Source organism: Canis lupus, chromosome 3 (assembly GCF_048164855.1).
Source record: "Canis lupus baileyi chromosome 3, mCanLup2.hap1, whole genome shotgun sequence".
In the NCBI taxonomy this organism is placed as follows: Eukaryota; Metazoa; Chordata; class Mammalia; order Carnivora; family Canidae; genus Canis; species Canis lupus.
Window position 1 is genome coordinate 77,189,980 of NC_132840.1, and position 21,809 is coordinate 77,211,788.

General features: G+C 39.6%; 2 long non-coding RNA genes across 2 annotated transcripts in view; both read right to left on the minus strand.

Moving 5' to 3' along the window:
• LOC140631136 (uncharacterized) overlaps nt 1-21,809 on the minus strand; it is a 214,310-nt gene that overhangs the window by 122,587 nt on the left and 69,914 nt on the right. The gene's annotated exons all lie outside the window — the stretch shown is intronic.
• LOC140631137 (uncharacterized) lies at nt 17,741-20,071 on the minus strand. The gene is made up of 3 exons (XR_012028789.1): nt 19,609-20,071; nt 18,989-19,056; nt 17,741-17,940 (listed from the first exon to the last, which is right to left on the minus strand). It is a non-coding gene; the product is annotated as an uncharacterized lncRNA (long non-coding RNA).

Consider the following 21,809-nt stretch of genomic DNA (forward strand, 5'->3'; position numbering starts at 1 on the left):
AATGCTTGTGCTTTCTCATACATTGGTCAGAACCTTTCCTGAAAAACCTATAGGACGCCGTTCTTGCTAATAAAACAAGAATGTCAAAATTATTTAACTTTTTAACTGCCTAACAAAGTGGCAAAATGAATGAAGCATGTATCCTTTGCATTCAATGTCAAATAGAAGTTTTGTCTAAGCCAGGAATAGAGCCAACATTGCCCAATACTCAATCCAGCCCTCGCTTGAACCCTTTGCAAGAGGAGGCCTTTCTAAAGCTCAAGGTTCCTATAGCTAGAAAGAACCTAACTTAGATTGTGCCTAGAAATCAAATAAAACAATAAAATCACAACTACATAAAAGACAATACTTTGCCTTCTGGATAAAGCCTTAGCCCAGTAATAAATAAAGGCAAACACTGTCTGAATTCTGAATTAAATGTCATGAGAATGCCTTCCTGACCTCTCTCTCTTCTGGATATGGAGACACATGTCTTCTCATATGTATTGGTCATATGCAGGGGCTCAGTTGGATCTTCCCAACACTCACTGACTGGCATATAATTCTAATCAGCTTCTTTACTTGGTTTTTCAGAATATATCACATTATAAACAAACCAGAGGGGAAGGGAGGAAGAGGAGCTTCTCAGAGAAGCTGCTAGTTGATAATGTGGTAAGAAGAACTGACATCAGGCATACAACTCAGTAGTTAATGCTCTTAGAAATAGGCAAAGTTCAATCTGCTGATGCACGTTCTCGCTCAACTCATGATATACCTGAAATCCAAGTTAAGTTTTAAGAAGGTAACAAAGTATATTCTACATTTTAATACATTTCCAGCCAAAAATGATAAAGATTCACTTCTGTGCAAATTTTTAAGTAGTGCATTTCCAAATACCACCTTCCTCTAGAATGGCAGCTTCTAGAGAATGTGTTAAATTTCTTAGATGCATATTAAGCCCCTCGATCCTCATAGCGACGCTGTGAGGCAAGTAGACACGCATTTATTTTTCCATTGTTTATTCATTATTTTCATTTGTCCTTTCATTTATTCTGTCAGCCAATGGGCATTTGTTGATTACCTCTCTGTTCTGGGTAGTATGTTCCCCTAGTATCCTGTCCTCCCCAATTCAGCAGCCCCTAGCCACATGGAGCTGTTGAAATTAATTAAAACTAATTAAACCTATAATTTCAAGTCTGTATATGCTGGATACAGGGGCGAAGGAGATGAGGAGGATGAGAGTATCTGTTTGTCCTGGTCTAGAATATGTTTAGTATGGCCCCACATCTACCTGTGGAAGGTGCCCTATGACTTCCCATATCCTGTTAGCTGTTCTTTGTTCTATCTCCAGTGCATCCCAATCTACCTGCTTGCAAGGCAGCACATTGCCAAAACCAGTTAAGCAGGTAACTGTCTCTTCTTTTTCTCAATGATTTCCAAGAACTTTGCATACACAACAGGTAACCTACTCTAATGACTCATTGGTGGTTTAAATATTTTCTTTATTGCTAATATCTGAAAATGTTCCCATTGAAATAATTCAATTCTCTTTCCCTTCTTTGCCTGTACCTCTATTTTTCAGATGAAAGAAGCTTAAGACATTAAAACTCTCGATTCTCAAAGATGAGCTATATTTTACCTCCTTCTATGTACATCTCTGATGTCCACCTCCAGAACAATAGGGTCCATCTCTTGAAGAATATCTGATGCACCCTCCCAGGGAATACACATGCATTTCTTTCCACCAGGAAATTAAATGTTGGAAATGAATTATCTTTGGTGCTCAGAGTTTTGAGAGGCCCGATTTCTTTTTAAGCAGAAAACAGAGAATCAAAATGTAGAGGAAGCATTACCAAATGTCAGCAAGAAAAACAGGAACAGACAGAGAAACTAGGATGGGAAGGATCTAATAAGGGTGCTGGAGGCAAATCCTAAGGACACTTGAGGATTTTTAAATGATTAATATTGCTTATGAAGGAAACACAGAGAAAGTAATATAAATGTGAAGAAGTGATTGTGTAGGCCAATCTAAAGATGCTTAAGGAAACTATGGAAAAGACCATATTAAGCTCAAAGGAAAATGTAGACTCCGTTGTTACCATCAAAGGCTTGTCACACATCTTCACCAGACACTGAACCCTGGGGAAGTACTTCAGCCTTAGTCAAAAAATAAAATAAATAAAATTAAACTAAACTAAACCAGTGTTTCTCTGTGAAGACCAGCATGATGCATGGATGAAGAGACAGTTGTAGTTCAGCACAGAATTTAATTTAACTTAATTTAATTTAATGTTTATTTTTTACTTATTTTGTTTTATTTATTTATTTTTTTTTTTTGGAGGAGAGAGAGAGAACACGTGAGAGAAAGAGCATGTGAGAGAGAGAGAGCACAAGTGAGGGGGCAGGAGAGGGAGAAGCAGAGTCACAGGGAGTCTGATGCAGGGCTTTATCCCAGGACCCTGGGATCATGACCTGAGATGAAGGCAGATGCTTAACCGACTGAACCACCCAGACGCCCAGCACAGCTTTTAATTTTAAAAACTCTTTTCTGACTAGGGCCTTCTCCACTGAATAAGTATTGACTGAACACTATGGCAACGCAGTCCACAATGAAAGAGGCAAGTGGATCCCCACTCAGAGGGAAAGAGGATGATCTGAGGGTCAAAACAGGCCCTGGATTCCAAAGGCCCCCATTCAGCTACAGGTGTTGAAAACAATCAAGCACAGGAAATTTCCTGCCTGACTCTGAATTAATATGAATCCTGTGAAGCTCCAGAGCAGATGTGGCCCATAAGGGCTTATTCGGCCATGAGTATACTTCACTCTACCAAGATGTTGCCTTCCTTCCTCCTCCCTGTTTCCCAACCACTATATTCCAGAATATAAACCAGTTCTCTCTTGGACTGAAGTCCTATTCTGAACACAGGTGATTTGCTAGCTGTCACAAGGGGTGGGAGCGGAGGAGGCTAGAGCCTGCAAAGTACTGCTCTGACCTAATGTGCCTGGAATCATCAGCCTGGGGACTGTTGTCACCAAATCCAAAAGCTCTATTATAATACCCTGCTCCCAGATTGACCCCCTAAGAATATTGAATCCAGCCTGCGTTGGACCCAAATCTGCCATGCCCCTTGATATTGTGATTTGATACATTCCTACAGCTGTGTTTATTCTCCTAAACCTGATCTACCCTCTCCCAGCCAGCTGATAACTAAGACTCTAGCAAGCTTCCCATTCTGAAGCGGGACATTGCAGACTTGATATAACTAGGCCCTAATCAAACACATGAATATGATGGAGCCTAGTAGGCCAAAGTAAGGAATTTGGACTTTATTCTAAGCATGATGGGAAAATTCTAAGCAGAAAAGGGGCATGATTTGCCATGCCTTTTAAAAATGTGACTCTAGCTACAATGTAAAGAATTGATTTTGAAGTGGTAAGAGCAGATGCAAGGCAACAAGTTAGAAGTCCAGCTAGTACTCCAGTATTCACATGGTAGCCCAAATGAGAAATAGCGGTGAGTGGTAGGGCAATAGAGTGGAAATAGAGAAACAACCTTTTGTTTAGAGATGTGTTTTGAAGGTAGAGTTGATTAATATTCTTATTCATGGAAAAAAATGGCTGCTACCTTGTCCATGTCAGGGGCACATGGGTTTAAACTATAACACATAAAGAGGATCTCAGTAAGACATAAGTAAACGTCATGTTCATTTATGACTAATTAGCACCAATATACTTATCCACATGTAGATGTTGGAATTCTCCAGGGCACCTCTTTGGAATTAAATAATTGCCTAAAGGATCTAGTTCCCTAAAGTAATCTAAAATATGCTAACTTTAACAATAATTTCTTCCCGGGACATAATGATGCTTTGCTCTAAAAAGTATTCTTACTCTAAATGAAAATTTCACAGCTTGAGTAAGTGCAACAATAGAAAACTAGTACACAAACTCAATGCTGTGACTTTTCAGCAGGATTTTGCAATGGAATTAAGAGTCTTTGCAACTTGAACCATTTTGTGAGAGTCTGCAGAAGTCTGTTTCAAAAATTTATCTTGAGTGCCTACTATGAGCATATTCAAAAGTTCCACAAAATAACATGGGTCATTGACAAAGATTCCTCTATTTCCATGGAGAAACAATCTTTGGTAGGATAAGCTGAACTGCCTGGAACATATTACACTCATTGACAGTATTTCCAATGTCATTACCAATTATACAACAACACATAAGGCATCTATTAACACTGTCATTTGAATTCACTCAATTGCATGCAAATGGCTCAGCCAATGTAGGGATGAATTGCCTTCTTATACAATAGAGCAGTTTTTTCACCACCCTTTATGTACAGAAAAATCATTCTTACTGCTTATGAGTTTCTCCAGTTCTTCACAGAATTATTCATTTGCCTATCCCTTTTTTCAGTCAAAGTGTAAATCAATCTTGTATCCTTTAAAATATGTTATACAATTTTATCCACTTGAAGAGGTGAGTTGGGAATATCTAATGGTAGCCAGCCTTGCAACATGCTTGAAGAATGTAGTATGTGTACATATACAGACAACACCATAAAACCTGGAGTGGCACAGAGGACTCAGGGCACCAATATTATAGTTCTCCCAGATGTGTAGGGAAGTGTGTGGATAAGTTTACTAATCAAAGTCTTCAAATGCAAAGTTGACTTCATATATAAGATGAAAACCCATCATTGAATGAAACCCCCAAAGACTATAAAGAAATATAAAAGCATAGCCATCACTGTTACAGCATATGTGGAATTTCTTAAGTCCTACAGTAATAGCAAAGGTTCCTTCTCAAGTTGGACTATGATTCTGTATTTATATATGTATTTATATAAAGTATTCTTCAGTAGAAAACAATCAGGACCTCAGTGCTCTCTGCTAGTTTGTGATCCTGTCCCATTCCAACATTTTATCATTATATCACCTTATACCATGCGTTTGGAAATTTTGCCAAGACCATCCTTTCCCCACAACAAATCTAAAAGAAATTCCCGAATTTACAGTTTGAGACAGATGGCTCAGTCATGCAGTATAATAAGCAGCAATGTCCTAACTAGATTGTTGATTTCATTTGTGAAATTTGCCTCTTAACAGAGACTAATGGTTCTTGGATTTAAAAACAAACAAACAGAAAAACTAGTGCCTCCATAATGCCACCCATGTATCAAATTATCAAATATCTTAGAAGAACAATGATAGGTACGATTGTTACATATGTTTGTATTCCAGAGACCATCAGAAGCTAAGCATACTTGTGGCTTCAGATCTGTTATTTTATTTGCCTCAAGACAAAGTGAAAGTAGTCTATCACCACACGAATTCCAGAAATGAGACTTTTTAAAAAGTGTCCAGCAGGCTCCAAAGAAGTCATTTCAAACACAGGATGTACTTAGTTTCCAGGCTGGACGAAGCATTCAGTTGCTCTTGTAGTACCTGAGAGGGGATTTACACTAGCAGCAGCTGTCAACTCTCTCCTAAAGAGGTCCTCTTCTGGTCACTGGGAGATATTCCTGCTAAAGTAGGCAAGGGTGATGAGGTCTTCTGCCAGCATCACTTAGTGGAGCCAAATACTCCAAAGCAAAACTCCGACATGTGATAGCAACGACCTCATAATCTCACAATAAACAAAAATCTCTACGGTGACCCATAATATACATGGCATACATAATAATGCTGATGGTCTATGTAGAGGCAATAAGCACACGGTTCCTTTTGGTTCTATCTAACTGGTATGATACATTTTTGGTCCTTTTGAGGCTCGTAACTAAGGAATTGATTTCTTTCTTTACATTCTTCTTTCAACAGTCCCTTAGAGATGATGTTGCAAAATTGCTGCTCTTGAAATGCCTTTATCCATTCTTGCTTTCGCAAGTTTGAAGATTATGATTCAAACATAATTTCAAATTATGTTTGAAATTTTACAAGGATATAGCAGACACCAGAGAAGAGGACTTTGGTTTCATCAAAGCCAGTCACCATGAACACACACCCATTTGGTATGAGAGGGACAAAGTTCTGGTGTCAGAAGTCCTAAGTGTGTTAATGACATCCCTACCCACTAACTGCATAACCCTGGCAAATTTCTTCCAACATTTCAATGCATCAGTCGCCTCAGCTAGAAAATGGGAATAACCATGTTTCCTCAGCCTACTTTACAAGATTACTGAAATACAATAATCCTTTGGCAAATTTTAACTTCAATCCATGTATCTGCACGCATGACCGACCAATCAATTCTAAAGTTGGGATAACTTAAACAAACCGAATAGATAAAACTCTCCCTTAGTGGACCTGGAAATAGAACATGTCTCATCAATCTTCAGAATCAAGAAACTTGCTTTGGTAACAAAGCAAGTAATAGCTGAGCACTCACTATGTGAGTCTTCAATTCATTCATGCCTCCTTTCATTGAATTTTCTCCAGAACCTCTTACTAGGGAGATACTCTCTTTTTAAACAACAACAACAACAACAAAAATGTATGTTTTATATGAAGCAAAGGAAGACTTATTTCACTTGAGCCTTTTCTGTATTTTTAACCAATTGTGTTTTTTTTTTAATAGTCTAATGGGGATAAGTCAAGCCCTTGCTCAGTTTTTTCATGTGACATCTTTTCTTTGTTATTTTTGGGCTTTAGATTTGTCTTTTTACAAATAAACCTGATGGATACACTCTAGTCCTGATTCTGGTCTTTTTTTTTTTTAATTGAAGTATGCTTGGCATATAATGTGATATTTGTTTCAGATGTATAGTATATGAGTGAGATACTCTTACTCCCAATTTACAGGAAAGATGACTGAAGCTTAATAAGTTAAGTATTTTTGCTCAATGTCACCTCCCCAGCAGGCAGCTGAGCAAACATTCAAAACCTGGCTATTCTTACTATAAAACCCACGCTTAAGATAAATGAAACAGAGAACAGAAAAAAACAACAGAAAAAATTAACCAAACTAAGAGTTAAACAAAACAAAAGATAAACAAAATTGACAAACCCTTAGCTAAGGAAAAGAGAGAAAAAACCTAAATCAATGAAATTATAAATGAAAAAAGAAACATTACAATAAATGTTACAGTAATTCGAAGGATCATAAGAAGGATAAACAATTATACTCCAACAAACTGGGCAACCCAGAAGAAATGGAAAAATGCTTAGAAATATACAACTTACCAAGACTGAATCAAAAATAAACATAAAATCTGAATATCCCAATTACTGGTGATAAATTTGAATCAGTATTCCAAAGTCTCCCAGTGAAGAAAAGTCCAAGACCAGATGGATTCACTGATGAAGTTTTCTAAACATTTGAAGAATAATTAGCACCAATCCTTTTCAAACTCTTCCCCAAAAAACTGAAGAAGAGGAGATATTCCCAAACTTACTTTAGAAGGCCGGCATTATCTTGACACCAAAACCAGAAAAGGACACTACTAGAAAAGAAAAATACAGGCCAATATCCCTGATGAATATAGATGTGAAAAATTTTTAAAGATTTTATTTATTTATTCATGAGAGGCAGAGAGAGAGAGAGGCAGAGACACAGGCAGAGAGAGAAGCAGACTCCATGAAAGAAGCCTGACATGGGACTCGATCCTGGGACTCCAGGATCATGCCCTGGGCTAAAGGCAGGCACTAAACTGCTGAGCCACCCAGGGATCCCCTAGACGCAAAAATTTTAAATAAAATACCAGAAAACTGAATTCAGCAGTACACTAAAAGGATCATTTCCCATGATCAAGTGGGACTTATCCCTGGGTTGCAAGCATGGTTCAACATACACAGAACAATCAATGTAATACATCACATTAATAGAATAAATGAAAAAAAACATATGGTCCTCTCAATAGATGCAGAAAAGAATTCAACAAAATCCAACATGCATTCACGATAAAAAAAAAAACTCTTACAAATTACGCATAGAAGGAACAATCGCAACATAATAAAGGCTATATATGACAAGCCCAAGTTAACATCATCCTCAATGGTGAAAAGCTGAAAGTTTTTCCTCTAAGATCAGAAACAAGACAAGGATGCCCACTCTCACCAATCCTATTCAATATATTGCTGGAAGTCCTAGCTAGAGAAATAAGGCAAGAAAAAGAAATAAAAGGAATCAGAATTTTAAAGGAATAAGTACCTCTTAAGGAATAAGTATTTACCTCGATTTGCAGATGATATAATTTTATATAGAAAATTCTAAAGACTTATCCCAAAACTGTTAGAGCTAATCAATGAATTCAGTAGTTTCAGCATACAAAATTAACTTATAAAAATCAGTAGTGTTTCTACACAGTAACAATGAAATTTCTGAAACAGAAATTAATTCCATTTACAGTAGCACCCAAAACAATAAAATATTTGGTAATAAGTTTGACTAAGGAGGTAAAAAATCTCTATATTAAAAACTATAAGACACTGATGAAAGAAATTGAAGAAGTCACATATAAGTGGAAAAATAACCTATGTTCATGGATTGGAAGAATTAACATTGTTAAATCATCAATACTACCAAAAGTCAACTATAGATTCAATGCAAACTCAAGATTCCAATGGCATTTTTTTTACATAAATAGGAAAAACGCTCCTAAAATTTATATTGTAACCACAAAAGATCCCAAAATAACTAAAGAAATCCTGAAAAAGAAGAACAAAGTAGGAGGTATCACACTTCCTGATTTCAAATTATACTATAAAGTTATAGTCATCAAAACAGTGTGGTACTGGCTTAAAAATAAACACATAGACCAATAGAACAGAACTGAGAGCCCAGAAACAAACCCAAGCATATCCATCAACTGATGTTTGACAAAGGAGCCAAGAAAACTCAGGAGAGAAAAGACAGTCTCTTCAATAAATGGTACTGGGATAATTGGATATTTACATGTAAAAAAAATGAAACTGGACCTATATCTTACACTACTCACAAAAACTAACTTGAACTGGATTAAAGACTTAAATGTAAGACCTGAAGCCATGAAACTCCTAGAAGAAAAACATAAGCGTAAAGCTCCTGATCATTGGTCTTGGTAATGATTTTTTTAATATGACACCCAAAGCACAAGCAACAGAATAAAAAATAAACAAGTAGGACTACATCAAATTAAAAAGCTTCTTCACAGCAAAAGAAACCATCAACAGAGTGAAAAGACAATCTGTAGAATGAGAAGTAGTATTTGTAAACCATATATCTGGTAACAAGTTAATATCTAAAACATATAAAGAACTCATACAACTCAATAGCAAAAAATAATAATGATAGTAACTCAATCATAAGCAAAGGACCTAAATAGACATTTCTCCAAAGAAAATATATGAAAGGGCAACAGGTACATGACATGCAGCTCAATATCACTAATCCTTAGAGTGATACAAAAACCCATGAGAGCTCACCTCACACATGTTAGAATAGCCATCACCAAAAAGACAAGAGATAAAAAAAAAATGCTGGCACAGATATGGAAAAAAGGGAACAGCTAAGCACCAGTGGTGGGAATGTAAATTGGTACAGTCATTATGGAAAGCAGTATGGGGAACACACAAAAGATTAATATGATCCAACAATTCCAATTCTGGGAATATATTCAAAGGAAATGAAGGAGGGAAACCGAGTGGGGAAAAATTAGAGAGGGAGACAAACCATAAGAGACTCCTAACTCTGGGAAACAAACAAAGGGTTGCAGAAGGGGGCGGGAGGATGGGGACTATGGAGGGCACTTGATGGGATGAGCAGTGGGTATTATACTATATGTTGGCAAATCGAACTCCAATAAAAAATATACAAAAAAAAACAAAAAAACAAAAAAAACAAAGGAAAGGAAAACACTAATTTGAAACCATATCTACCCTGCCATGGACATAGCAACATTATTTACAACAGCCAACACATAGAAACAACTGAAGTCAGTCCATCAATGGATGAACAGATACAGAAGCTGTGGTATACAGTGGAATATTATTAAGCTATTTAAAAAAGGAAGGAAATCCTACCATTTACAACAACATGGACAGGACTTGAAGGCATTACGGTAAGTGAAACAAGTTAGACAAAGGCAAATACTAGATGATCTCACACATAGAATCTGAAAAACAAAACCAAAGCCAGAGGAAAATAGGTCTGATTTATAGTTACCAGAGATAAAGGGCTGGAGGAAAGAGACAGGAATGGAGGAAGGTGATCAGAAGATACAAACGTCTAGTCTTCAGACGAATAAACCCTAAGGATGTGATGCATGACGTGATAACTATAGCTAGCACTACTGTGTGACCATAGGAAAGTTGATAAAGAGTTTGCGTCACAAAGAATGTTTTTCTTTTTCTCTTCTTCTTTTCTTTTTATTGTATCTATATGAGACAATGAATGTTAGCTGAACCTATTGTGGGACTCATTTCACATATATGGAAATCAAACCAACCTGCTTTATGTCTTAAACTTAGAGTGATATATGTCAATTATTTCTCAATATAACTGGGGAGAAAAAGTCCATGCTTGTAACTACTGTTTATATGATATCCTAGAGAGCTGCAAATTCTTTTTTTTTTAAATATTTTATTTATTCATAAGAGACACAGAGAGAGAGGCAGAGAGAGAAATAGGCTCCCTGCAAGGAGCCCAATGTGGGACTCAATCCCAGGACTCCAGGATCATGCCCTGAGTTAAAGGCAGACGCTCAACTGCTGAGTCACCCAGGTGTCCTGAGCTGCGAATTCTTATCCCAACACCTTCCGGTGCAGCCTTCACGCCCTCCTCCCCAACCCACATCTGCTCACTGGGTGTCTTTCAGGTCAAGGCTTTACTGCTGTTCTTCTCCCTTCCTGAATTAGTCTCCTCTGATTTACTGAATCCTTTGCATCTTGTCAAGCTCACCAAAAGCCTTGGCTTTGGCATATGTCTCTCTAACAAAAATCCCATTTCATACTGATCACTCTCTATTGTTGCATTAATTTGTCAATCAAATTAATCTTAGATGTGTCCTCCAGCTTCGCTCTTCCATGAAGGCACCAATTGTGTAATATATGTCCTCTCTCTCGCTCTCGCTCTCACTCTCTCTCTGCCAATGCCCAAGACTGTACTAGGTTAACAGAACACCTCTTCAACAATGACTTGCAGACATTAACAAAACTTCCATTTGCCCTACTCAAGTCCAGGATGGCTTTCCCATTCTGGATGCTACTCTAGGCAAACACCAACCTCTCCCATTGACTGGGAACCCAGACAAACAAGCAAATGTGTCAGGCAAAGGCAGCACAGGTACTAGAGAAGCACAGAGTGGCAGCTGCCACCCCAACCTGTGGGGCTACACGAAGATTATTTGTGAAGCTTGGTATTTAGGCTGAATATTTGAGGATTGTGTGATGATAACAAAAAGAAATACTTATTGCCCTCTCCTCTAGCACCTGAATGTGTCACCTCACGGAATCCTCTCAATAACTCTATGAGAAAGGTGCTATTATTATTCCATTTTACTGGCAAGAAAAGTGGGGCTGGGGATCCCTGGGTGGCTCAGTGGTTTAGTGCCTGCCTACGGCCCAGGGTGTGATCCTGGAGACCTGGGGTCGAGTCCCATGTCAGGCTCCCTGCATGGAGCCTGCTTCTCCCTCTGCCTGTGTGTCTGCCTCTCTCTCTCTTTCTCTCTCTCTCTCTCTCTCTCTCTCATGAATAAATAAATGGAATCTTAAAAAAAAGAAAAAGAAAAAGAAAAATGGAGCTGAAGAATAATTACCCCAGGGTTACTAGTCAGTGGGAGAAGGGAGACTGAAATGTAGGAAGGCTGGATCCTAGAGACCACACCCCTAAGGAGGATTCCAGACTTCCTCTCAGGGAGGTTAGTCACTGAAGAGGGAGAGGAAGGATGGTCCAGCTCATCAAAGGCCCCACACATAAAGGACACGTGAGGAGCTCAAGCAACCTATGTAGAGAAGCTGAAGGAGCTTTCTACAGGGCTCTGACAGTTCCAAGTGAGGCTCTGGTTACTCTGAGATGGACATTTAGCCACTTTCTAATTAAGGCATGGCATAACAGTTCAACCCTGGGGTGGCCAACCCATCCCTGATGGGAGTTTGTGCCGTTGGGAGGCCCCTGGTGAGCTGGGGTCCCCAGGAAATGTGCTTCGCTGTGTCCACCCTGCCCGCCCACCCAGTGGCCAGGGGGTCCTCCCTGTTGTGCATCAGACAGCAGATCTCTGACCCTGCTGCAGCCCTGTGGAATGAAAAGATCCAGAAAGATCCCAAGAGCTATTCTAGTTCATCTCTCTGCTCCCAGAAAGGAATTTGCTGTATCGTCAGACTCCTAAGAAGATACCACAACTCCCTTAGCCTCCCATTTCAATGCCAAATCGTTTTCTATGAAGACACACTTACTTAGGTCTGACATGAATTGTTCCTGCTAAAAATGCCTGGATTCTCAGCTCTATTTTCTTGTGTGGTAAAACAGGAAGTGACATCTGAAAAGACTGTCTCAAATACCTGCGACTTAGCCACACTTGGAGCCTTGGAGACTAGATTTGTCCCTGAGTTCAGCTACCAGTGAGCTGTGTGACATTAGGCAAATTACTCAGCTTTTCAGTGGTTTAGCTTCTCATCTGTAAAATGGGCATGGGAATAGTGCTTGCATGCAAACTTGGTTTTGAGGATTAAATAGAGACAAAAGACATAGCGCAGTGCCTAGCTCATCATAAATGCTGATCAAATTGTAGCCTAAAAAGTGAAAAAGCTCGTTTCATCTGCATCTGCAAATTTGTACACAATCTGGGGACTAACAAAGCTTTTAGAAAACTTCAGTCTTCTTATTTTCTACCAATGTGCAGAAATATCCTTAAATAGAGGTTACCTATCAGTTATATGTCAGTTACAAAAGTGTTAAATAAATCCATGAAGGCAAAGAAAAAGGAGAAAGAGACAGGAACCATCCTGCTGTTGCCATGACAACGAGGCAGGTTACCTGGACAGAGATTTTGGAAATCTCTTAAAAGAATAGCCAGAGATGTTTCGTCTATTTGGGGAGGGACCAAGTCTTCCTTTATCCTTCACTAAAGACATACATGCACTTGTTTGCTGAATATGTACCAATTAACACAGGGCAAGATCTGAGAGGAGCGAGGACATCGCTGGCAGGCAGGTGGCGGGATGGAAAGGGACTTGGCAGGGGGCTGCAAGGTAGGGGTCATATCCGTGGAAAATGCAAGATCAAACTGCCAGGATCTCCATTGTTTCACTTAAAATGCCCAAAGAGCACTCACTAAAAAGCATCATTCTCACACATGAAGGCCCCCAACCGCTGCAGATTAACTTTATAAGAAATTGAATCTTAACCAATAACCCTCTCAGTTTTATTAACAGTACTGACATGCAGAAAGTGATGAAAAACTCTGGTGAGCAAGACTTTTCGCTGCAAGTTGTATTTCTATATGGAAAGGAATAAAGAGCTTAGGATTCATGACGTGCGTCCTCCCTCCACCTCCTCGGGTGTTGTATATAGGTCGTGTGTCTGTGTATGCATGTGTTTCCCTCCTGCGATCTGCAGTTTACACTTCACATAATAATCTTGCACACCTCTCTCTCATTTTTCAGTTAATCGATAGTATTTTTAAAGCCACAAATAGGGGCTATTTGTCATAGTACTTCCTTTAATTGCATATTTTTCAAACATGAGACTATTAAAGTAGCTGTCCATGAAAGCAGTCATTCAATTCTCCTCTGAGGTGCCCCTTCATTCTGAAAGGCCTCACTCATCAAGCTCAATAGCATCTCTTGGCTGCCTGAGAAAAAGCACTGAAGGAAAAAAAAAAAAAAGCAACCTATTTTCCAGATCAAAGTAATCCCTACTCCATTGCCATGGCTGCAGACGTCTTTTTCTTCTTTTCATTGACCAGACAAGGTCCTTCTCAGTGCCCTGCTTCTTCTTTTTTTTTTTTTTTTTTTTTTTTTTTGCCTGAATTTGTTTTCTCGTTGGGAAAAGTGGTCATTAAGGTATTAGTTTAGGTTGATTGGTTCTTCAGCAACAGAAGAGGCTTCTGATTCTTTGTTATCTCTGACATGATCTCAAAACAGCAGCCTGATTATTATACAATATAGAAATAATAACTCAAGGCAGCAGGCTTCCTGTTGAAACCTACGCAGGGTGTTGGGTATATGATTATGCACCTAACCTACCGGTCTTTTCACAGGTGTGTTTTGGGGTCTGAGTGTCTGGCTATAGCCTTTGCCTCCCTGTCCTGGCCATTGAGCCCCCCTTGCACGGACCTGAATTCCCCCCAGGTTGTTGAGGCTACTGAGGACTTGCCTCCATTTATACCAACCAGTGGCGCATTCAGTAGAAAGAATGGGGAGGGAGAGAGGGATGGCTTTGATGTTTCCCGGGGCAGGAAATCACTTGGATGATTCTTCCAGGGCCACTTGGCAGCAGGTAGAGGGTGTGACAGCTGGTTGGAAGGTCGGCGGCTGGGATGTGACCACTCAACCGTAGTGAGGAACTACATTGCCCTTGCAAACTTAGAAGTTTATTCCTATAGTCTGGTGGGGGGAGGGATGAGGGAGAAAGATCAGAGGGCTTGGCACATATGACCTGGGAGAAAGAGAATTCAAAATTATCAAATAGCATGCCGGAAGCTTTCATTACTTTTTAAGACCAATTGACCCACATCTTCAAGTCCAATCTAATAAGAACATATGACTGTCAATACCCAAGAGGTGGGACGCATGGTAGTTAGCCACATAGAGCCTAAATCTAGACTTCAAGCCTCTCTTGACTCATCTGTCAAAATACAGTTGGTAACAGGCTGACTATGAGGATCAGTAATAATGGTGACTGCATCCTTGCTACATGCCAAACACTGTGCTTAGTACTTGACATGCATTATCTTATCTCCTGCCTACAAGTCTATGGAATATTTCCTACTGAATGCCTCCCCCTTTCTTACAAGGAAAGGGGCATAAAGACCTGAAGTAAGTTACCCAGAGTCATGCAGCTGGTAAGTGAAGCCAGGATTCAAATCCAATCAGCCCAAACTCTAGAGAACTCTTAGGAATTAAATGAAACAATATATAAAGTATTGATTCTGGTACCAGACACTCAGCAATATTACTGATCATTCATTTTACAGTGCCAACATTATTATTAAACTCCCTCTGTTGCTTTGTCCAAATGAAGAAAAGTATGCGACAGTGCTTCAATAAGTGAAAGGTTTTATGAAAGCAAACACATCAACAATAATTATGGTAACTGGAATTGGCACACAGGAAAATTGATAGTTTTTTTAAAGATTTTATTCATTTATTTGAGAGAGAGAGAGCAAGTGGACAGGAGAGGGAGAAGCAGGCTCCCCATAAGCAGGGAGCCTAATGTGGGGCTCCATCAGAGGACCCTGGGATCATGACCTGAGCTGAAGGCAGACACTTAACCAACTGAGCCACTCAGGTGCCCCAACAATATTTCCTGTTTCAAAAGTTCTATGGAGATAAATAGCACTTGCAGGACTCACTGGGGAATGCAAGTGGGCTTCGGAATGGGAGTTCATTTCTAAAGGCAGCTCAGTCAAGGGGAATGGCTAAAGGGTCTAGAGGCATTGGCTTCATTGCTGCCTCCACTGAGTGGAGGTAGAGATGTGGATAGATGTTTCTGCATCAGCTACAGAGAGACGGCAAGCATTGCTGACAGACACAACCCTGTTAGGTAACTAGACAATGTCCAACCACACACTTCTCACCATCTATACTCAGAAAATACATGCACAGAGGGGCTAAATCTTTCCTCACTTCTATGCAAAGATCTCAAGGAATCAAGTGCTCCTGCCATCTGCAAATTCTTAGGGAGATCCAGAAAGCTTATTAAAAAGCTTCCTTCATTCATTTACTGGATTCGTATTTATTGAGAACCTTCCAGGTGCCAAGCACTACTAGGCATAGAGAATATAAAAAAGGATCGACTAGGTCCCTGACCTGTGGTAGGAGTGGAAGTAAGTAGTCTAAACTGAAGAGGACTGTACTGTGTCATTTAAGGGAGAGATGTACAGAGAGCCCTGAGAGAGATGGCAAAGGCCAGGGTGCCTCAATCTGATGTGTAGGTAGAAGGAGGAGTGGTGATGGGAGTGGATGGGATCCTGGAAGTCTTCTTAGAGGAGATGCCAGGTAAGGATGAGGGTGAGGGAGCATGTGACCAAGGTCCTGCTAACTGGATCCAGCTCTGTCCAACTTTCTTGCCTGTTGTGTGTATCAGTTAAGGATTATGTGAACACAGAGCTCTCTCAGATACTGTGGAGGATACATAAAATAAACAAAATATAGGATCTCCCACTCTCTGGATACTTGAAATCTGACAGTGACTCCAAAGAAGCATAAGAAAAATAATTAGATCAGCTAGGTGGGTGTGCAGCAATACAATCCCAACTTTGGCTTTATCACTCTGTAAAACTTTCTAACTTTTCACACACTGCCTAGTAAGAAAGCTAAGTCTGTCATGACTGTGGAATTAGCAAGACACTGGGGAACATTCCTGAACATGTCAGTCAGTTGGCACCATGGACACCAGTGAAGAGCACAGTAGTTAAGAACCATCACCCTGGGGACACCTGAGTGGCTCTTGATTTCAGTTCAGGTCTTGATCTCAGGGTCAGGAGTTCAAACCCTGAGTTGGGCTCCACGCTCGGCATGAAGCCCACATTAAATAAATAAATAAAGGAATTTTCACCCTGAAGTCAGGTCAGCTCCACCACACACTGTTTGAACTTGGGCAAGCCACCTAACCTCTCAGAGACTGTGTCATCTAATCTGTAAAACGGAGATCATAATGGCTCCTATTGCTAGAGTGGTTGTGAGGAGACCTGAGATAAAGCAAGAAAAGTGCTTAGTTCACAGTCTGCCAATAATAACCTCTCAATAATAGTAATGAAGTTATGCAATGTTTATTATTTATAATGCTTTACCTTTTAAATATATATGTATAAGCAATATTAATATTATTCTTGAGTTCAGTGCCATTGTAGATGCAAATACATTTAATTAACACTTTTAGACTGTTACCATGATACAGTCACTATTCTAAGCACTTCATGTTTTGACTCACTGGATTCTCACAATAACACTGTGAGAAAGGTATCATTATCCCCAGTTTACAGGTAAGAAAACTTGAGCACAGAGAAGTTAAGTAATTTACCCAAGGCCACACAGCAAAACCAGGATTCCAAGGCAGTTTGGCTCAGACTGGGCTCCCCACCACTCTGCACACTGCTTTTTTGTCATAATGAATCAGATACAGTTCTTGAAAAGAATGTTTATAAGGCAAGCTGACATACACTAGGACTCAGGAGAAGTAAAAATCATAAAAGTACCCAAAAAAGAGGTAATGAGAGTCATCAAACCCAAATGGGAAAATCAAAGGAAAGAGAACAATGAAGAGAAGCAGTAGCATGCTGTGTCATGGAAGCAAGAGCAAAGAGTGTTAAAGAAAGGTTGGTAACAGCTAGCCATGTCAAATATTACCATGATGGAAAAGTAGAGAAGCCTTGAGAACAACCAGGATGTGGCACAGTAAGGAGTACAGACAAGGGAGACAATCCCCATGAAGAGTGGAGGGTAAAACCAAATGACAAGGGTTGGCAGCAAAATGACTCTAATCACTGTAGACTTACCTTTTGAAAATGTTAGTAACAAAAGGGAGGCAAGAGAGAATGTTAGTTCAAAGGAATCTTCCCCTCCCAGACAAGGATCCCCTTGTTTGTTATCCAACTGGAACTTACACGTGAAGAAAGAGCAAAGATTCAAGAGACAGTTGTGAACAATTTATGAATGGGCAGAGAATATGGACAGCTTGCATGGGGTGGCTCCAGCAGGTGCTCTAGTTTCTGATTCAAGAAGGAAGAGGAGACGGATGGAGATACAGAGATACTTTGATTTGGAGGGACAATGAAACAACTCACATCAGCTGGTTCTGACCTTCTAGGCAAGGAGATTTCTAGGAAAAGAAGAGAGGATGTCACTGGACATTGCCTGGACAGCTCATTATGGAGATGCCATTTCCCCTTTTGGATGGTCTGGTAAATTCCTGCTAACCCTTCAGGGTTCTGCCCACCTCCTCTAGCCTCCTCAGTACCAAGGCAGAATTGGGGCTCATGTCACCTGCACCTGTTCACTTATTATCCCTCTCTTACTACATCAGTCATGCCATGTTATAATTATTTTTATTCACATCTCTCTCTCCTTTCAGTGTGAAGTCCTTGATGGTGGAGACCACATTATATATTACATATCAATCTCCCTACCATCTAACTACTACAAAATGATATGCAGTAAATGTGTGTTGAATGAATAAATAAATTACTCCATAAGCCACACATAAAAGAATTGCAATTGGGGGCCAGAAAGTGAATATAACATTTTAGAACTAGCATCCTAAATGTCTAGGTTCATTTCAGATTGAAACAGTCTGCTCTTGGGCAATTACCCTAACCTCTCTGCATCTAATAACCCGAGCTCTGAAAAATGGGGAGCACAATCCATGGAACTATGAGCTTCATTAGTGAATGCCAGAAAAGGGCTTTTTAAGTGGCAAAGTAGATAATTACAGAAAATGCCTCTGAGGGAGAAAGATGACAAAAACGTGTCTCAGGAACAATGAAGGAGCTTTCTTCTAGGGTTTCTACCACATTTCGCTCTGACACAAGCAGCTACAGAGGACCCAGACCCCTCTCAAAGGGCGGGCACTACTAGGTTCCAAGGTTATATGTTCACCAAGTTCATGCACTGCTGTGAAAGACTATTTGTTAGAAAGCACGAGAGAACAAGGTCCTGCTACTCAGCACCTCCCAGCTCAGACCCAATCTGCCTCCTACTTAACTTTCAGCTTTTTCTATTGTCCCACCTTGTGGCTCCTGATTTCTCCTTTAGAGAGCGTCAGCAGGCCACTCAATGCGCTTGACCCCTGGAAATACACTTGTGCTCCCAGGAAGTACATGATTATTTATCACTGCCATTTTCCTAGCATTAGCTAGATAAATAGATACCTGAGTAAGCCCTGAAAGCAGCCACCAGCTGATCTGCACAAGATGTGACACAGCCCAGTCCAGGTGAGCTGCAAAAACAATGTGACATTGAATAATAAGACGTGTTGATGTTCTGGGACTTTTAAAAGCAACACATTCATGATCGACATATTTTATACCTATTCCTAAGGCCACAGAAATTTAAGGCATGATGTATTGTAGATGGCTGGTCCTAAATGTAGAGGAGCATTGCTACAGAGAAGTTTTGGAGGATGGTAATTCTAAAATGTGAGTGTTTGATTAACATTATAATTCCTCTCTACACACACAAAGGCACAAATGCATGTGTGCGTGTGCACACACATGCACATCCCTCTAAAACTGATTTTGCTGGATATAAATTCATAATTAGTTTTCCCCCAAGATACATACATTCCATATTAGTAATATGTGTGATAATACTGGGTAAAGATAGTCTAGACTTTTTAATTGTTGCAGTTAATCAAAAGGTGACTATGTAGAGGAGAAGAGACCAGAGTTGGAAAGAATAGTAGGAGAAAACAAAGAACGGGCATTAGAAGGGAATAAAAGAATATGACACCCCTCCCTCCCAAAAAAGGATGAGAATAAGAATTTATTACTGGATATCGATATCTGTGTCAGTCAGTGTCCCAATTCTTTTCCAGACTGGTTGTCAATCCACATTCAAACATCTCCAGAATAGGGGCATTTGAGGTTTGAAAAAGGCCTTGAATTGGCTATATATGTGATACTAAAGAAGGTTTTCTTTTCCAACACTGCAGGTTGCTTTCTTATTATCAAAACAGTTAACAGTCTGTAGATCCTCATCAACACTAAATGCAGAAAATTTGCCACAGCTATAATTAAAACTCTGGTTGGTATCTACATTAGCCAGTTGATCTTAACATTACCCACTCAGAGCTCTTCTTGAAACTTATAATTAGTTGGGAGAGAGATAAAATGACAGCATGTTCCTAGTGACATGACTTCAGAGTCCACGCAGAGGCTGAATGGCCCTTATTCAAGGATACCATATGGGGAAGTCTTTCAATTGTTGAAAAGGAAGGCTAAATGACTTCTAAAATCACCTACAACTGTGGAATCGTAAAATTCAATGACCTCACAAGAAAATCATGAGATTATTCTATGAGGTGGACATCACTGGAACATTCCATCCCTCCTGGAGAGGCTTCCTGTTGAGTACATGGAGAAGCTCCTGAAACAATGTCAGTCACCCTCTCAGTGATCCATACACCTTGCAGTGTTCTTCTGTGCTCCCAGAGCCCTGATGATAAGCTTCCCTGGCCCCAGTTCATCAAATGAAATATCTATCATTAGTGGAATCCTTTCCTGGACAAAGCTGAGGTAAGTAACTTTAGGCCCCACCATGCCTTAGAAATTTGGGGTCACCTATCCCATCAACAGTCAAAACTGAAAATAAAGCCTCAGTAAAAACATTATATTGTTCAACCAGTATGTCATTAGTGTAACAGACATAAATGAAAAGAGATTTGGTCTTTGCTGAGGTCTAGAAACTCAAATCTCTCTCATGGGTATTTCTGTACAGTTTTTACTCCAAGAACTGAATGTGGAAAGATTAAAGTCTAGGGAAGAAAGTGTAGGATGGAAGGTAGACAAGAGCTTAGAGGAAAGGGAACGGGGGACAGAGGGGTCGTAACATGATTAAAGCTTCCACCATGCAATTAATCAAATGTGAGGTATATCACAAGCAATCATAATAAAAAGAACAAATCCTCAGTGCATACCCTTAGAATCCAAGACCTGTAGAAGAATATGTGATGTGGGACACCATTTCAGCTATCCACTTACAGATTTATACAAAGAAAGACTCAGCTGTCAAGAGACTATTTTGGAGTAAAGAAGAAGCAAAGAATCTAAGGGCCACAAGCTTCCTTAAAAATCTTTCATAAAGAGAAAACTAATCTGTTGTATGAGAAAATATATAAAAATATATAGTAATTCATAGGTAAGGGGTTTTGATCCAATTTATCTGAATACCTGCCTCAATTTCTATTGCCTATTTATATATTTGCATTAATATTTTATCAGTTATTTTGTGTTTGTTAGTGTCTCCTAAACTCCAAATACTTAAGGATGATGTCTTTTTTTTTTAAATCCATCTCAATCTCTTGCTATGCTCACTGTGGTTGACTAGCATTCCATAGAATCACTAAAAATGTTTCACACAAATCCAATTTCTGCTTTTCCTTAGGTTAGAGAGATTGATTGAAGCGCTTCAAATAAATGTCACTAGGGAAAGTCTTCATTTGAAATACGGGTAACAATTATTCTGTACCTTCTTTCATTTGTACTGAAGTCATTGTAACTTTTCAAAACATTTTCATGGAGACCATTTCATTTTGGTATCTGTTTCATGAACAGACACCAAAGAACATCACAACCACAAACCCACCAATCGCCCCCACTCACCAGTGAAAGCTATGTCTGGAGTCTTATGCCTTTTGGTAGACAGGCAACTGGAAGTCATTCCTACTCCAGGCAAGTAAATGTCCATTGCAATTCATCTGGCTAGAGTATACCAGCAACCAGTATGAGAGAAAGATGGTGCTAAAGTGACAAGTTATAGCAACTCAGACTGTAAGAAGATTCAGAAGGTCAAAATACAGGTCTTCTTAGTCCTTGTAATGTTGAAGGAAGAGATCTTAGTGTCCTTTAATCACCCCCTTAAGTAGTGTGTCCACAGTTTATGACTTCCTCCCATCCTGACATTTCGTCATAATTTAGCATTCTTGGGAAGGCTGAAATGAAAGCTGAATTTTTCACTGGAGCTAGGTCATGC